Raw genomic sequence first — 18,581 nt, 5'->3', positions numbered from 1 at the left:
ATATGGAAACAAAAAAGACCCTGAATAGCCAAAACAGTCTTGAGAAAGAAGAATGGAGCGGGAGGAATCAACCTTCCTGACTTCAGATTATACTACAAAGCTACAGTTATCAAGACAGTATGGAACTGGCACAAAAACAGAAATATAGACCAATGGAATATGATAGAGAGCCAAGATATAAACCCACACACCTATGGATACCTTATTTTTGACAAAGGAGGCAAAATTATACAATGGGGCAAAGATGGCCTTTTCAATAAGTGGTGCTGGGAAAACTGGACAGCTACATATAAAAGAACAAAATTAGAACACTTCCTAACACCATACACAAAGATAAACTAAAAAATGGATTAAAGATCTAAATTTAAGACCAGAAACGATAAAACTCTTAGAGGAAAACATAGGTAGAAAACTCAATGACACAGATCAAAGCAAGATCCTCTATGACCCACCTCCTAGAGTAATGGAGAAATAAAAGCAAAAATAAACAAATGGGACCTAATTAAACTTAAAAGCTTTTGCACAGCAAATGAAACTATAAACAAGGTGAAAAGACAACCCTCAGAATGGGAGAAAATAATAGCAAATGAAACAACTGACAAAGGATTAATTTCCAAAATATACAAACAGCTCATACAAGTCAGTACCAGAAAAGCAAACAATCCAATCAAAAAGTGGGGAAAAAACCTAAACAGACATTTCTCCAAAGAAGACATACAGATGGCTAACAAACACATGAAAAGATGCTCAACATCGCTCATTATTTGAGAAATGCAAATCAAAACTATAGCAAAATATCACCTCACACCCGTCAGAATGGCCATTATCAAAAAGTCTACAAACAATAAATGGTGGAGAGGTGTGGAGAAAAGGGAACCCTCTTGCACTGCTGGTGGGAATATAAATTGATACAGCCACTATGGAAGATGATATGGAGATTTCTTAAAAAACTAGTAATAAAACCACCATATGACCCAGCAATCCCACCCCTAGGCATATATACCCTGAGGAAACCAAAACTGAAAAAGACACATGTACCCCAATGTTCACTGCAGCACTATTTACAATAGCTAGGACATGGAAGCAATGTAGATGTCCATCAGCAGATGGATGGATAAAGAAGCTGTAGTACATATACACAATGGAATATTATTCAGCCATAAAAAGGAACACATTTGAGTCAGTTCTAATCAGCTCTATAACCTAGAGCCTATTATACAGAGTGAAGTAAGTCAGAAAGAGAAATATAAATATCATATACTAACACATATATATGGAATCTAGAAAGACGGTACCAATGAATTTATTTGCAGGGCAGCAATGGAAAAACAGACATAGAGAACAGACTTACGGACATGTAGGGGGCAGGAGAGGGTGAGATGTATGGAGAGAGTAACATGGAAACTTACATTACCACATGTAAAATAGATAGCCAATGGGAATTTGCTGTATGACTCAGGGAACTCAAATAGGGGCTCTGTATGAACCTAGAGGGGTGGAAGAGAGAGGGAGATGGGAGGGAGGTTCAAAAGGTGGGGACATATGTATACTTAGCTGATTCATGTTGATGTTTGACAGAAAATAACAAAATTCTCTAAAGCGATTATCCTTCAATTAAAAAAAGAGAGAGACAATTGCTAGAAGCTTTCCTTATCCTTGGAGAAAGGGCTGGGTCCTGTGCTTCTTGCGTGCCCCTGTCCTTCTCAGTATACACCCCTCTCTTAGCATTTTCTTATGGTATTCAAGTTTTCTGTGTGTGTATTTGCCATGTAGTTCTGAGACTACGTGGAGTTGTGTCAGATTCCACAGGTTGAGGGCACAGGGCTCTACAAACCCTCCTCACTTCAGCCATCAGTGGCAAGCTCTAGAGTTCTCAGGCCACTCATACTTCTTACCAATTGGCTACAAATCTGAGGCTTCCTATTACCTCCCCAAGTTCTAGAATTTGCTACAATGATTCAGGGACTTCAAGAAAGCATTATACATAGGATTATAATTTTATCATAAAGCATACAAATTGGAGCCAGCCAAATGAAGAGACACATAGGATGAGGTCTAAGAAGATCCCAAGCAAAAATGTTCCCTGTCCTCAGAATGCATGACCCTCCTGGCACATCGAAAAGTATCACTAACGTGGAAGCTCACCAGAGCTTCAGATATCCAGTTTTTATTGGGGTTTTGTGACATAAGTTTGATTGACTGAATCATTGGCCATGTGATTACACTCAATTTTGAGTTCCTCTGCCCCTTCTCAGAAGTTGATCTTATAAATGTGTGACTCATAGCCTTAACCCTCTGATCACACAGTTGGTCCCTCTGGCATTGTGGCCCCCATCCTGAAATTATCTGGAGACTCACCAGGAGTCACATCGATAGCGTATATTCCATTGCGGTCTGAGGGACTCACCATGAATAACAAAGACACTTTTTTTCAATTTGGAAATACCAAAGATTTAGAGGCTCCCTCCTAGAAAGTAGGGACAAAGATCAGTCAAATTTCTTCTTATGCAACTATATCTGTCTCACTTATTAGCTGCGGCCTCCTATATGGAGGGACTATGTCTGGCATGCGTATGCCTGGGATCAGCTCCAAGCAGACTTTTTTTTTTTTTAAAGTAAATCTGGCAACTTAGTCCCATTAGTAAGTTAGAGAAGAGCCTTTCTATTTGTGGGTCTCAACCTGACACTTTGTTACTTTTCACAGTAACCTCAGAAATTCATTTTTTTCAGGAATTAGTAATGCACTGATATTTCGGTCCTTTGATAATTTAATCCATCACCGAGAATAGTAATACAGAAGAGCAACCATAGAACAATTTTTTTAAGCATATTTTTTTCTCCCTCCTGAGTGACATTTATAGGAACGCATTAGCTAGTTTTGAATTAATTAGGAAATTAATAGAGACTGTATCAGCTTTGTACAAGGAAAGACAACAGAGAGGTACAGGATTTGGAAATTTCATGGCTGTGTTTACGAGTGTCTAAGAACATCAATATTAAGTAATTTATAGAATTGCGTGCTGGTATTTTCATTTTTGTTCTTAATCTAAAGATGGCCTGGGGACTGGCTTTTAGAATATTTATATTGTATTTGGTGAATTTAACAACTTAGTTGACTGTATTTATGTTTGCTCTTTTGTTCCAAAAGCTATTTGCTTCTGGTAGGTAACATAGCCAATGCTGAGCATTGAATATTTAACTTAGTTCTCCAAGTCTTTGATAATTTCAATTTGCTAGGTTAAAGCTAGGACTATTGCCTAAAGGTTTTTTGTTTTAGTTCATAAGACTATGTATTTAAAATTAAGTGATTTAAAAGTAAGTCAACTTTTTATTGAGATAAAATACTACATGTTCTAATTTTAAATATTTTACACAAGTTGAGCTCAGTACAATCGCTCAGTCATGTTTGACTCTTTTGCCCCCATGAACTGCAGCACGCCAGGCCTCCCTGTGCACCACCAACTCCCGGAGCCTACCCAAACTCATGTCCGTTGAGTCGGTGATGCCATCCAACCATCTCATCCTCTGTTGTCCCCTTCTCCTCTTGCCCCCAATCCCTCCCAGCATCAGCGTCTTTTCCAATGAGTCAGCTCTTCGCATCAGGCAGAGTTTCAACTTCAGCATCAGTCCTTCCAATGAACACTCAGGACTGATCTCCTTTAGGATGGATTAATTGGATCTCCTTGTAGTCCAAGGGACTCTCAAGAGTCTTTTCCAACACCACAGTTCAAATGCATCAATTCTTCGGCCCTCGGCTTTCTTTACAGTCCAACTTTCACATCCATACGTGACTACTGGAAAAACTATAGCCTTGACTAGATGGACCTTTGTTGACAAAGTAACATCTCTGCTTTTTAATATGCTGTCTAGGTTGCTCACAACTTTCCTTCCAAGGAGTAAGCGTCTTTCAATTTCATGTCTGCAATCACCATCTGCAGTCATTTTGGAGCCCCGGAAAATAAAGTCAGCCACTGTTTCCACTGTTTCCCCATCTATTTGCCATGAAGTGATGGGACCAGACGCCATGATCTTAGTTTTCTGAATGCTGAGTTTTAAGCCAACTTTTTTACTCTCCACTTTCACTTTCATCAACAGGCCCTTTAGTTCTTCACTTTCTGCCATAAGGGTGGTGTCATCTGTATATCTAAGGTTATTGATATTTCTCCTGGCAATCTTGATTCCAGTTTGTGCTTCATCCAATCCAGCATTTTTCATGATGTACTCTGCATATAAGTTAAATAAGCAGGGTGACAATATACAGCCTTGATGTACTCCTTTTCCTATTTGGAACCAGTCTGTTGTTTCATGTCCTGTTGCTTCCTGACCAGCATACAGATTTCTCAAGAGGCAGGTCAGATGGTCTGGTATTCCCATCTCTTTCAGAATTTTCCACAGTTTATTGTGATCCACAAAGTCAAAGGCTTTGGCAAAGTCAATAAAGCAGAAATAGATGTTTTTCTGGAACTCTCTTGCTTTTTCAGTGATCCAGCGGATGTTGGCAATTTGATCTCTGGTTCCTCTGCCTTTTCTAAAACCAGCTTGAACACCTAGATGTTCATGATTCATGTATTGCTGAAGCCTGGCTTGGAGAATTTTGAGCATTACTTTACTAGCATGTGAGATGAGTGCAATTGTGCAGTAGTTTGAGCATTCTTTGGCATTGCCTTTCTTTGGGATTGTAATGAAAACTGACCTTTTCCAGTCCTGTGGCCACTGCTGAATTTTCCAAGTTTGCTGGCACACTGAATGCAGCACTTTCACAGCATCATCTTTTAGGATTTGAAATAGCTCAATTGGGATTCCATCACCTCCACTAGCTTTGTTTGTAGTGATGCTTTCTAAAGCCCACTTGACTTCACATCAGGATGTCTGGCTCTAGGTGAGTCATCATACCATTTTGATTTACTGGGTTGTGAAGATCTTTTTTGTACAGTTCTTCTGTGTATTCTTGCCACCTCTTAATATCTTCTGCTTCTGTCAGGTCCATACCATTTCTGCCCTTTGTTGAGCACATCTTTGCATGAAATATTCCCTTGGTATCTCTAATTTTCTTGAAGAGATCTCTAGTCTTTCCCATTCTATTGTTTTCCTCTATTTCTTTGCACTGATCACTGAGGAAGGCTTTCTTATCTCTCCTTGCTATTCTTTGGAACTCTGCATTCAAATGGGTATATCTTTCCTTTTCTCCTTTGCTTTTTGCTTCTCTTCTTTTCACAGCTATTTGTAAGGACTCCTCAGACAGCCATTTTGCTTTTTTGCATTTCTTTTTTTGAGGGATGGTCTTGATCCCTGTCTCCTGTACAGTGTCATGAACCTCTGTCCATAGTTCATCAGGCACTCTGTCTATCAGATCTAGCCCCTTAAATCTATTTCTCACTTCCACTGTATAGTCATATGGGATTTGATTTAGGTCATACCTGAATGGTTTAGTGGTTTTCCCCACTTTCTTCAATTTAAGTCTGAATTTAGCAATAAGGAGTTCATGATCTGAGCCACAATCTGCTCCCAGTCTTGTTTTTGCTGACTATATAGAGCTTCTCCATCTTTGGCTGCAAAGAATATGATCAGTCTGATTTCATTGTTGGCCATCTGGTGAGGTCCATGTGCAGAGTCTTTTCTTGTGTTGTTGGAAGAGGGTGTTTGCTATGACCAGTGCGTTCTCTTGGCTGAACTCTATTAGCTTTTGCCCTGCTTCATTCTGTACTCCAAGGCCAAACTTACCTGTTACTCCAGGTGTTTCTTGACTTCCTACTTTTGCATTCCAGTCCCCTATAATGAAAAGCACATATTTTTGGGTGTTAGTTCTAAAAGGTTTGTAGGTCATCATAGAACTGTTCAACTTCAGCTTCTTCAGTGTTACTGGTCGGGGCATAGACTTGGATTACCGTGATATTGAATGGTTTACCTTCGAAACAAATAGAGATCATTTTGTCGTTTTTGAGATTGCATCCAAGTACTGCCTTTTGGACTCTTTTGTTGACTATGATGGCTACTCCGTTTCTTCTAAGGAATTCCCGCCCACAGTAGTTGCTATAATGGTCCTCTGAGTTAAATTCACCCATCCAGTCCATTTTAGTTTGCTGATTCCTAGAATGCTGACGTTTACTCTTGCCATCTCCTGTTTGACCATTTCCAGTTTTCCTTGACACAAAGACACTGGCAAAATTCCTGGGCATCACAATTCAGTTTTTCCTCTAAGCACATGGAGATGCCTTGCTAGAAGTCCTAGGGAAGTCTTCCTGGATGTTGCTTCACTTTCTCCAGGCCCCTAACTGGTTTGAACCCTTAGTTTTTCTCTTTCTTTCTAAGCAGACTTGATTTCAGGTTTGTGGGAGGAGACAGGACTTTTTGTAAATTAGGATCATCAGAGACGTTCTGTTTTTATTGGATTTTAAAAAATAGTCTCCTATTCTTGTGTGATGGTGGGGGTCTCCTGTGACTATATTCACAATAATTCCTAGGTATCACCTGATACCCGGTCCAGGTATCAGGACCAGGTATTTAAAATTTTAAATTATTTAAATTTTCCTATTAAAATCAAGGGTTGGTTTCACTTTATTTAAAACCAGGGAGAATAACAGCATGTTTGTGTGTAACAAGATGATACAGGTGAGAAGGGAAAACTGATGATGCAGGATTGAGTAGAAATCTTGATGCCCTTGTTCAGGGCACTACACCACCATGATCAGTTCCAAGGGAGACTGTCACATGGCCCTCTCTGTGCATGGTGTTCTGAGAGGGTGCATCAAGAGGGCCTGTCGTACAGGCTACAGAGGATGGATCCAAAGGAATTAACAGTCCACCAAAGTGGTCTGAAGATTATTTTAAATGGAAAACATCTGAACAGCAGCCACAGAAAGACATTGTCTCAACAAGCCTCCTGAAAATATAGCCACCACTGACTGCCCTCCTCTACCCACTCTTCCCCCAACCCTCACCAAAAGAGTTTCTAGACAGGAAGGAGTCTGTCCATTTTCATTAGCATTAAAAAGCCAAACAGAAGCTTCCATACAATCCCACTGAAACCCTGAACCATGCTCTTTGTTAAGGTGGTATATAAATCTTTGTGTGTGTGCCCGTGTGAGCAGTCATTCACTCTTTGTGGCTCCAAGGACTGTAGCCTATCAGGCTCCTCTGTCCATGGAATTTTCAGGCAAGAATACTGGAGTGGGCTACTATTGCCTCCTCTAGGGGATATTTCTGACCCAGGGATCAAATCCGTGTCTTTTGCATCTCCTGCATTGTCAGATGGATTTTTTACCACTGTGCCACCTTAGAACCATAAATCTCTATCTATTCCCAGAGTTACTCATCAATGAGCTACTCCTGTTCGCACCTGTTTAAAAAATCTTTTCTCCAGTTAATCTATTTTCAGTTAATTTTCAGATCTCTTTTTGGACCTAAGTTGGTAGAGAAAAATCTTTTCCTCCCCACATGATTATAGGTACATGTGGGGAGTTGGCCTTAGTTAAGAGCATGGACCCTTAGTTAATCTATAGAAACAGGAGAGAAGGCAGAGGGATTTGTATATATCCAGTCTATAATTCTCAAACCTGCTGGAAGTGTCATTTCTTCTCACTGATTCATGTCCTCACTTCCCATTCACTACTCTACCTCATTCCAATAAAACTGCTGGGTTTAATACATATTCATTCAATTATTCATCACCGACTTGATGGACATGAGTTTGAGCAAGTTCCCGGAGTTGGTGATGGACAGGGAAGACTGGCATGCTGCAGTCCATGGGGTTGCAAAGAGTTGGATATGACTGAGCGACTGAACTGAATTATTCATAAATGCAATGTTTCTTTAAACCTACTAGATAGTCTAGACCCTGAACATACAGCTTGAACAAAATCCAGAATTCCTGCTTCCATGAAGCTAGCTCTCTAGTGGGGGAAAACAGATATGAAACAAAATACATAGTACTTTCAGTGGTAATAAGAGTGATGGATAAAAATAAACACACACACACATAAACAAAAGGCAGGAAAGGGAGGAAGGGAGTGTTGACTGCCTCAGTTCAGTTCAGTCAGTCAGTCATATGTGACTCGTTGTGACCCCATGGACTGCAGCATGCCAGGCTTCCCTGTCCACCAGCAACTCCTGGAGCTTACTCAAACTCATGTCCATCGAGTCAGTGATGCCATCCAACCATCTCATCCTCTGTCGTCTCCTTCTCCTCCCACCTTCAATATTTCCCAGCATCAAGGTCTTTTCCAGTGAGTCAATAAAGCAGAAGTCGATGTTTTTCTGGAACTCTCTTGCATTTTGGATGCTCCAATGAATGTTGGCAATTTGACCTCTGGTTCCTCTGCCTTTTCTAAATCAAGCTTGAACATTTGGAAGTTCATGGCTCATGTACTGTTGAAGCCTGGCTTAGAGAATTCTGAGCATTACTGTGCTAGCATGTGAGATGAGTGCAATTGTGCAGTAGTTTGAACATTCTTTGGCATTGCCTTTCTTTGGGATTGGAATGAAAACTGACCTTTTCCACTCCTGTGGCCACTGCTGAGTTTTCCAAATTTGCCATCATATTAAGTGCAGCACTTTCGCAGCATCATCTTTTAGGATTTGAAATAGCTCAACTGGAATTCCATCACCTCCACTAGCTTTGTTGGTAGTGATGCTTCCCAAGGCCCACTTGACTTCACATTCCAGGATGGCTCTATGTGAGTGATCACACCATCATGGTTATCTGGGTTATGAAGATCTTTTTTATATAGTTCTGTGTATTCTTGCTACGTCTTCTTAATATCTTCTGCTTCTGTTAGGTCCATACCATTTCTGTCCTTTATAGAGCCCATCTTTGCATGAAATGTTCCCTTGGTATCTGTAATCTTCTTAAAGAGATCTGTAGTCTTTCCCATTCTATTGATTTCCTCTATTTCTTTGCATTGATCACTGAAGAAGGCTTTCTTATCTCTCCTTGCTATTCTCTGGAACTCTGCATTCAGATGGGCGTATCTTTCCTTTTTTTCTTTGCCTTTTGCTTCTCTTCTTTTCTCACCTATTTGTAAGTCCTCTTCAAACAACCATTTTGCCTTTTTACATTTCTTTTTCTTGGGGATGGTCTTGATCACTTCCTTCTGTACAATGTTATGAACCTCTGTCCATAGTTCTTCAGGCACTCTGTCTATTAGATCTAATCTCTTGAATCTATTTGTCACTTTCACTGTATAATCGTAAGTTATATGATTTAGGTCATACCTGAATGGTCTAGTAGTTTTCCCTACTTTCTTCAATCTAAGTCTGAATTTGGCAATATGGAGTTCATGATCTGAGACACAGTCAGCTCCCAGTCTTGTTTTTGCTGACTCAATAGAGCTTCTCCATCTTTCGCTGCAAAGAATATAATCAGTCTGATTTTGGTATTGGCCATCTGGTGAGGTCCATGTGCAGTCTTCTCTTGTGTTGTTGGAAGAGGGTGTTTACTATGACCAGTGAGTTCTCTTGGCAAAACTGTTAGCCTTTGACCTGCTTTATTTTGTACTCCAAGGCCAAATTTGCCTGTTACTCCAGGTATCTCTTGACTTCCTACTTTTTGCATTCCACTTCCCTATAATGAAAGGACATCATTTTGGGGTGTTAGTTTTAGAGTGTTTTATAGGTCTTCATAGAACCGTTCAACTTCACCTTCTTCAGCATTAGTGGTTGGGGCATAGACTTGGATTACTGTTGTATTGAATGGTTTGCCTTGGAAACGAACAGAGATTATTTTGTTGTTTTTGAGATTGCACCCAAGTGCTGCATTTTGGACCCTTTTGTTTACTATAATGGCTACTGTATTTCTTCTAAGGGATTCTTGCCTACAGTAGTAGATACAATGGTCATCTGAGTTAAATTCACCCATTCCAGTCCATTTCAGTTCACCAAGTCCTAAAATGTTGATATTCACTCTTGCCATCTCCTGTTTGACCACTTCCAATTTGCCTTGATTCCTGGACCTAACATTCCAGGTTCCTATGCAATATTGCTCTTTACAGCATCAGACTTTACTTCCATCACCTGTCACATCCACAACTGGGTACTGTTTTTGCTTTAGCTCTGTCTTTTCATTCTTTATGGAGTTATTTCTCCACTGATCTCCTATAGCATATTGGGCACCTACCGACCTGGGGAGTTCACCTTTCAGTGTCCTATCTTTTTACCTTTTCATGCAGTTCATGGGGTTCTCAAGACAAGAATACTGAAGTGGTTTGTCATTCCCTTCTCCAGTGGACCACGTTTTGTCCGAACTCTCCACCATGACCCGTCCATCTTGGGTGGCTCTACATGGCATGGCTCATACGTTCATCAAGTTAGACAAGGCTGTGGTCCGTGTGATCAGTTTGATTAGTTTTCTGTGATTGTGGTTTTCATTCAGTCTGCTCTCTGATGGAGAAGGCTTATGGAAGCTTCCTAATGGCAGAGACTGACCGAGAGGGAAACTGGGTCTTGTTCTGATGGGCAGAGCCATGCTCAGTAAATTTTTAATCCCAATTTTCTGTTGATGGGCAGGGCTGTTTTCCCTCCCTGTTGTTTGACCTGAGGCCAAACTATGGTGGAGGTAATGAAGATAATGGTGACCTCCTTCAAAAGGTCCCATGTATGCACTGATGCACTCAGTGCCCCTGACCCTGCAACGGGCCACTGTTGACCCACACCTCCGCCGGAGACACTTGGATACCCAAGGGTAGATCTGGTCAGTCTCTTTTTTTTTTTTTTCTATAAAAAAACCCGCTCAGCCGCCTCCCTCTGACTGGCCGTCAGCTCCTCCACGTCCTCGTCGTCCAGGGCCAGGCCCTCGGCCTCATAGACGTCCAGCTCCGGGATGGCGCGGTAGTCCCTCTCCATGCCATCTCCAATAAGCTCCTCTCCGTCCTCCTCCTCCTCCAGGGGCCCCTCGGTGCCCAGCAGTCCCTCCGACTCATCCTCAAAGGGAGGAAGGTCCTGGCCAGGGCTGGAGGTCAGGGCATCCGTGCGCCGGGAGCTGCTCCGCCCGGGGCTGGAGGTGAGGGGCTCGTTGGCGCGCCGCCGCGGGCCCGGGCTGGACGCCAGCGTGAAGGACTCGGAGGATTCCGCCATCTCCGCGCCGCGCTCCTCCTGGTCAGTCTCTTGTAGGGTCCCTGCTCCTTTCTCCTGGGTCCTGGTGCACACGAGGTTCTGTTTGTGCCCTCCAAGAGTCTGTTTCCCCAGTCCTGTGTAACTTCTGGTGGCTCTATGGTGGGGTTAATGGTGACCTCCTCTAAGAGGGCTTGTGTCATACCCAGGTCTGCTGCACCCAGAGCCCCTGTCCCTGCAGCAGGCCACTGCACACCCATACCTTTGCAGGAGACACTCAAACACAGGTCGGGCTCTTTGTGGGGTCTCTGGGTCTTGGTACACACAAGGTTTGTTTGAGCCCGCTGAGCATCTCTGGCAGGTAAGGGGTTTGATTCCAAGCATGATTTCACCCCTCCTACAGTCTTGCTGCGGCTTTTCCTTTACCCTTGGACGTGCGTATCTTTTTTTGGTGGGATCCAGCATTCTCCAGTTGATAGTTGTTCAGCAGCAAGTTGTAGTTTTGGAGTTCCTGCAGGAGAAGATGAGCGCGTGTCCTTCTACTCCACCATCTTACGCCACAAAAAAAGGTTGACTGCTTCACCAAGAAGGAAACATTTGAATAAATGCATGAGGGGGTAAAGAGCAAGCAGTGTGGATATAGTGGGATGCCTTTTCCAGGAGGAGGGAATAGATAAGCAGTGAGAGTGTACCTGGTATAGACAAGGAAGAGCAAAGAGATCAGTAGGGAATAAGCAAAGGGAAGAGACACAGCACAAGATAAAACCAGTGAGGTCATATGGGGCCAGACCTGCCAGAGCTTGTAATCATTGCAAATGCTTCAGTTTTACTCTGACTGAACTGAGGACCCAACGGGGGGATGTGGGCAACAAAATGGACTGTGGGGAGTAATGACGGAAGCAAGGACAGCAGTAACAATGCTTATGCAATAATTCTACCAAGAGATAATGGTCACTGCTTTGGAAAAAACATCTGGCAGTTCCTTAAAAGGTTAAACAAAATTATTCTACTATCCAGGGACCCTGTAGTTGCACTCCTAGGTACACCCCCAAGAGAAGGAAAACAAATATTTGAATGAAACATAAATATTTATAGCATCATTATCCTAAGAGCCAAAAGGTGGAAATAACTGAAATATCCATCAACTGAGGAAATGTTAAACAAAGTGTGCTATATCCATACAATAATAATGAAATGTTATTCAGTTATGAAAAAGAATTAAGTGCTGATACAACCTACAACATGATAAACCTTGAAAGTATCATATTATGTGAAAGGAGCTGGTCAGAAAAGACCACATCAAGTTCAATACCATTTATGAGAAGTCCAGAACAGATAACTCCACACACATGCAAAGTAGATTAGTGATTGCTAGAGACCAGGGCAAAGAGGGAATGGAGAGTGACTGTTAATTTTTTTTTTTTTGTGGGGGGGGGGGGGCGTGGGTGGTGACTAAATGTTCCAAAATCAACTGTGGTGATGGATGTACAACTATTCAAATAGAATAAAAACCATTGAGTTGTACACTTTAAATGGATAAACTGCATGGTACAAGAATTATATTTCAATACAGCTGTTAATAAAAACAATAAACGATAGAGTTTGGCATAGGGACATGTGCTTAGAAGGTAGAGCTAGTAGAATTTGGTGAAGACTGGATGAGTTATAGGAAAGTAAACTGAGTCAAGGATATGCGACTGACACTAAATGGGCATGAGGGAGAATGCAGGATAAGTTTAGGGAAGAAAATCAGGAACTTTCTTTTGAATGTGTTAAGTTTGTGATGCCAAGGAGACATTCAATATGCAACTGGAGATATGAGTCTGGGGTTCAGGAAAGAGCTGGGCCGGAATTTTACATTTGGGAGTTATTAGGATATGAATGGTGCTTAACTAGAGTCATCAGCTACCTCCAGGTAGCCAGTCTTCACCTTCTCAATAGCACTGGGCAGTATTGACCACTGTCTTCATCTATAACTGTTCTGTCTCTTACTTTCAGTAGAGAAATTTTGTCCTTCCTTCCTTCCTTGTCTCTCCCAATCAGTTTAATTTGCTCATTGCCTTCCACCTAATCTTCAATTGAGAGTTGTTCAAATCTTCCTCTTGTGTTGTTTCCTTCATGATATTGTATATTCACTAAGAGAGTGCATCTACATCCTAATTTCAATTACCTCTAATATACAAACTCACAAGTGAGCTTCAGATTCTTTACATAATGATTAAATATGTATAAAAAGCATCTCAAATTCAACCTGTGCAATATTGAACTCATCCTCTCTATCTCCACTCCCACTCCAAAACCAGTTTTCTTTCAATATCCCTTATTTCAGTGTATGAGTTATGTATTTGTGTAAACTACATGCTATCCTTGGTATCTCTTACCCCAGCATATATAATCTATCATCAAATTCTAATATATTCTCAAAATGTCTCTATTTTTACTGGTGAGCAATGCAAGCAAATGTCTACTCTATAATTTTTCACACAATCCATACTGAACCAGCATTTCCACCATTCATATGCCCTGGAGACAGACTAATTACAGAATATTGTGGATTTAAAAAAGGGGGTGGTGGGGGGCATGGGTTCCTTATACATGTTGAGGATTTTTCCTCCTCAGTGTTCTCTACAACTTTCCTTTGCAGTTTTCCTACTGTGTGTCTGTTTTAAATCCATATCATTCTACCAGTTATGTAGTCTCTTTCTACCAGAGACTAATTCTCTTAACATGTAGCTGCATTCATTTCCAGTTCAAAAACCAAAACAGCCTTTTGCCTGGGAATTTAAAAGCACACTCCTAATACTAGCATTATAAGTCCATCAAGACAAAGTCCAAATGCTTCCTCTATATGTCCCAGTGTTACGGGTTGAATAGTGTCCCCCTCCAATTAATGTCCTTCCTAGAACCTCAGAATGTGACCTTATATGAAAATAGAGTCTTCGAAGATATAATCAAATTAAGCTGAAGTCATCAGTTTGGGCTCTAATCCAAATGCTTGGTGTCTTAATAAGAAGAGAGAGATTTGGAAATCAACTCACAGAGAGAATACCATGTGACAACAGAGGCAGAGAAGAGAAGAGAAGGATGCAACTCTAGGCCAAGAAATGCCAGAGAATGGTGGCTTCCTCTAGACGCTAGGAGGAGGCAAGGTAGTATTCTCCCCAACAAGTCACAGAGGGAGCATGGCTTTCTGACATCTTAATTTTAGACTTCTATCTTCCAGAACTATGAGAAAATAAACTTGCTATTTCAAGCCACCCAGTTGTGATATTTTGTAATGGTAGCCCTAGGAAACTAATACATCCTCTTACATTGAAAAATTCATTTTTCCCTTGAATCTGCATTCTGTGTTTTTTTTTTTTAATTCAGCTGTAATTCATGCACTATAACATTTACCCTTTTAAGAATATAATTTAGCGGTTTTAAAAAATATTTTCACAAGGCTGTACAACACCACCACAGAAATATTAGAAATATGGTTCCCTGATGCTCCCTCCTCTCAGTGCTTTCAACCACACATCTTTCTCTATGAAATTGCCTCTTCTAGACTGCACTAATTTTATTTGTTCCATGTCTTTTTCTCATATATTCTCCCTGCTACCCCTATTTGTGCATTATAGCTATTGTCATTCACCTAGTTAATAAATTGGTTCCCTGTGTATCCCTGTTTCCAGAACATGTTAAGCATTTATAACATGCTTTTTGAGTGAAAACATGAATCAATAAATGGCCATTTCAATGACCATCCTCTTTCTATCATCTGTCTTTTCTCATTTTGTTCAAATCTATGTTTCCAATGCATGTGATTCTCTTTAGAATCAGATTGGTTTTGATGTATGAATTTTAAACACACAATAATGTGTGCTACAATATTCAGAGGACAAATTTATTGAAGAAGCTACTTGGCAAATAGCATTGAACAAGACTCTTTCCTGGGGAAAATAATTACGGTAATGAAATAGACATAAGTGAATGGTAGAGTTTCTTGTTTTTTAAGGCCATCTGCACCCTTTACTTTAGAGATATTATAGTCTGAATGGGGGTGTCCAAGACTAGAAATGATGTGAAATACAAGAGATCAGTACATGGACTCAGTTCAAGTATGAATTGCTGATAGAAGACAAATGATGCTGCTTGATATTGTGACTTGAAAAGAAGTAAACCATGAATCATCCCCATATATAAAGTTGTATCAGAACAGTGGAACTGGTACCTGAATAGTTGTCATTGACTATATTGTTGGCAAAACAAGTAGTTGTTGGCAAGTAGCTTAAATGTTGCAATATGAATACAATTCATATTATCTGGAAGAGCAGACATTCCAGTTTCCAATTAATTTTTTTTTTTTTTTTACCATATGTTTAGAAAATAAAAGTGATATCCTGAATCAGCTAAAGCTAGGACAGCACATTGTGCTTCTCTGTTGAAAGACATCATATTAACAGAGATAAGACTAAATATGTATAGTAATGCATAGCAATATAATTTTTATATTAAAAAAATTTAAAACACTCTTATGACTTAAGCATTATTATTGTCCCACATTGACAAATGAGGAAATGGCCTTGGTAACATGAGCTGATTGGCTTATAAATCTATCAAGGTAGTACATGGTAGGGAGGCAGGATACAAACCCATACCACTCTTCAAACTTTTAACTCACTATGTCCAGAATCCAAATGCTGAGCACATACAAATAGGCAAAGTTGCTCTGATGATGCTGATGTAATGAAAAATAATGGCAACAGTAAATCTATTGATTTATTTGTCTCTATTAAAAAAGCACTGTGAGGAGAGAGATTTAGGCTTGTTCACTGCTGCATCCCAGCGCCTAGAACAGTCCCTGGCACACAAAACATCAATTACAATGTCTTTATAAATCAAAAAATAATACATCACATTTTCAAAGACATTTCACCAATATTATTTCATTGTTGTCATAACAATTTATAAGATTTCTAATTCTGCTCCAATATTCTTATTACTCCCTGTTGTGTAGAAGATAACTTAAAATATCAATGCTGAGATATTACAAATCGGGGATATTAATCATCAAGACCAGTCCCATAATAAGTTCCCAGCCAATCTTACCTCAAGGATGACAAGTACTGACTTGAATACACTGGCTTCTCTATGAACAGAAGATGTTGAAAGGCATGTGAAGAAATTCACTGTTGAGGAACACACACATCTGTCAACATTAAAAAACAAAAAATTACATTAAAATTCTGAAATATGGGAAAAGGTTGGCTTCCCTTCATAAGGAAGGCAGTGTTGAAGGGTGTTGCCTGTTACAGCTACTATAATCAAATGCCTTCCTATCCTGGTTTTTTACATTTATTATGGAGAATCAAAAACTGAGTTAAATGAGTATCTTATTTTGGGATAGAAAGGTAACAAGGTCCTGGGCTCTGAGGAGTTTCCTCTCAAGAAGCTTAGTGGTTTTGAGGGGAGGAGATATGAGTAAATGGGATGTAGCTCTGTTCACTTTCACACAGAAGTAGCGAAAGGGATTCTGCTGTCAAAACAATTTGAAAACCTCTTTTATTTAAAGGATAATGCCATCTACACCCAGAAAAGATGAAGACTCTAATCGGAAGATACTTGCGCCCCAGTGTTCATTGCAGCACTATTTACAACAGCCGAGACACGGAAGCAACCTAAATGTCCATCGACAGAGGACTGGATAAAGGATGTGGTACATAAACACAGTGAAGTATTAGTCATCAAGAGGAATGAAATAATGCCATTTTCAGCAACACGGATGGACCTAGAGATTATCATACTAAGTGAAGTAAGTCGGATAAAGACAAATATCACATGATTATCATTTAAAGGTGGAATCTAAAAAATTACACAAATGAACTTATTTACAAAATAGAAACAGACTCACAGAAAACAACTTTATGTTACTAAAGGGGAAAGGGGGGTGAGGAGGGATAAATTAGGAGTTTGGGATTCAAAGATGCAAACAATTACATATAAAATTAACAACAAAGTCCTACTGTATAGCAGAGGGAACTATATTCAGTATCTTGTAATAACCCATAATGGAAAAGAATCTGCCAAAAAATCTGAATTATTTGGCTGTACATCCAAAGCTAACAAGATATTGTAAATGAACTATACTTCAATTTTTAAAAAATGTGGAAATCAATATGCAAATCAGAAAAAAAAAAAAAAGGATTTACTAAAAAGTATAAAGCCATAGTGTTTTATTCTCCATCCAGAAGCAATATCCAATCAAAGTTAGGACAAGGTATTTTGAATGTAAACGTTGCTTATCCAGCTCTCTCAGTTAACTGGAGCTCAGTTAAGAAGTGGAAAGGAAGAGACAAGAAAGGCGCACAATAAGCAGAGGCCTCCCTGACACTGCAGCACCATTCTCGAAACTACTAAGCTGCTTAAGTGAAGTGAAGTCGCTCAGTCGTGTCCGACTCTTTGCGCCCCCATGGACTGTAGCCTACGAGGCTCCGCTGTCCATGGAATTTTCCAGATAAGAGTACTGGAGTGGGTTACCATTTTCTTCTACCAGGGGATCTTCCCCACCCAGGGATCGAACCGGAGTCTCCTGCATTGCGGGCAGACGCTTTACCGTCTGAGCCACCAGGGAAGCCATTAAGCTCTTTACTTACAGGCAAGTCTTCAGTCTTCATCAGGACCAGCTCTCTGGAATGTTAAGAGCCTCACTTCTCTGGCTTCTCAACCCCTAACAGTAATGCAACACGCAAGGAAGGATGAGAGGCGCTAGGAGGGTGATGGGGCTCTTAGAAGAATGTTCTACTACTGACCGCAAAATGGAAGTGGGAGAGACTGATTAGGACAGAGCACCTACTTACTACCCAACCCACTTGATTTTGTAGAGGAGGCAGGTGTGCATTGTTAGGGACTCAGACTAAATAATTTTATAACCCTCAGCTGACTCTCAGGACCCTTAGATGATGCAGTCAGTGATGTTTATAACAATGATACGAGTATTTTAAAAACATTTAAAACACTCTTGCAGATTAAGTATTATCATTATCTCGCATTCACAAAGGAGGGGTTAAGTTATGTTTAAATTATGTTTAATATTGCTCTTTTAAAAAAGAGAGAGACTTTTAATTTTAAGGAAATATTTTTAAAATCTGGGTAGGTTAAAGGGAAAAAAAGCCTGTTACCTGGAAAAATCCCACTGTTTGGAACAATGAATCTCTAAGGGATTTCCAATAAAGGAGATGTTACTTTACTTAGATGTAACCATATGTTCAATTACAGGAAGGCATATTTGTGGAAAATCAATGAAATATCCACAGTTTATTTCATAAAACATAGATGATAGTTTGGGTTTTTGTGATTTTTTTCCTTGAAATCTAAGTTATTTTGAAAAAATGATTCTAAAACTAGTTTATGGAAAGAGTTAGTCTGTTCCTTAAGTTCAGAGTTTTGCAAATAAATACATTGTTTTCAAAAATGCACTCCTACCTGAAAAATTCCTGTCTGTTGTTTTGCAAAGCAATACTTGTAAAACCTAAACAGTACTCAGGCTTTTCCGTCAC

At 40.1% G+C, this 18,581-nt stretch overlaps 1 long non-coding RNA gene across 1 annotated transcript in view; it reads right to left on the bottom strand.

Moving 5' to 3' along the window:
- Positions 1-18,581, bottom strand: part of LOC133251000 (uncharacterized) — a 529,862-nt gene that overhangs the window by 121,644 nt on the left and 389,637 nt on the right. The window contains exon 3 of the long non-coding RNA XR_009737479.1: positions 16,135-16,234. This is a non-coding gene — a long non-coding RNA (uncharacterized LOC133251000). The remainder of the gene's footprint in view (positions 1-16,134; positions 16,235-18,581) is intronic.

This window comes from Bos javanicus, chromosome 7 (genome assembly GCF_032452875.1).
Source record: "Bos javanicus breed banteng chromosome 7, ARS-OSU_banteng_1.0, whole genome shotgun sequence".
NCBI lineage: Eukaryota > Metazoa > Chordata > Mammalia > Artiodactyla > Bovidae > Bos > Bos javanicus.
This window is presented reverse-complemented; position numbering and strand designations above follow the sequence as displayed.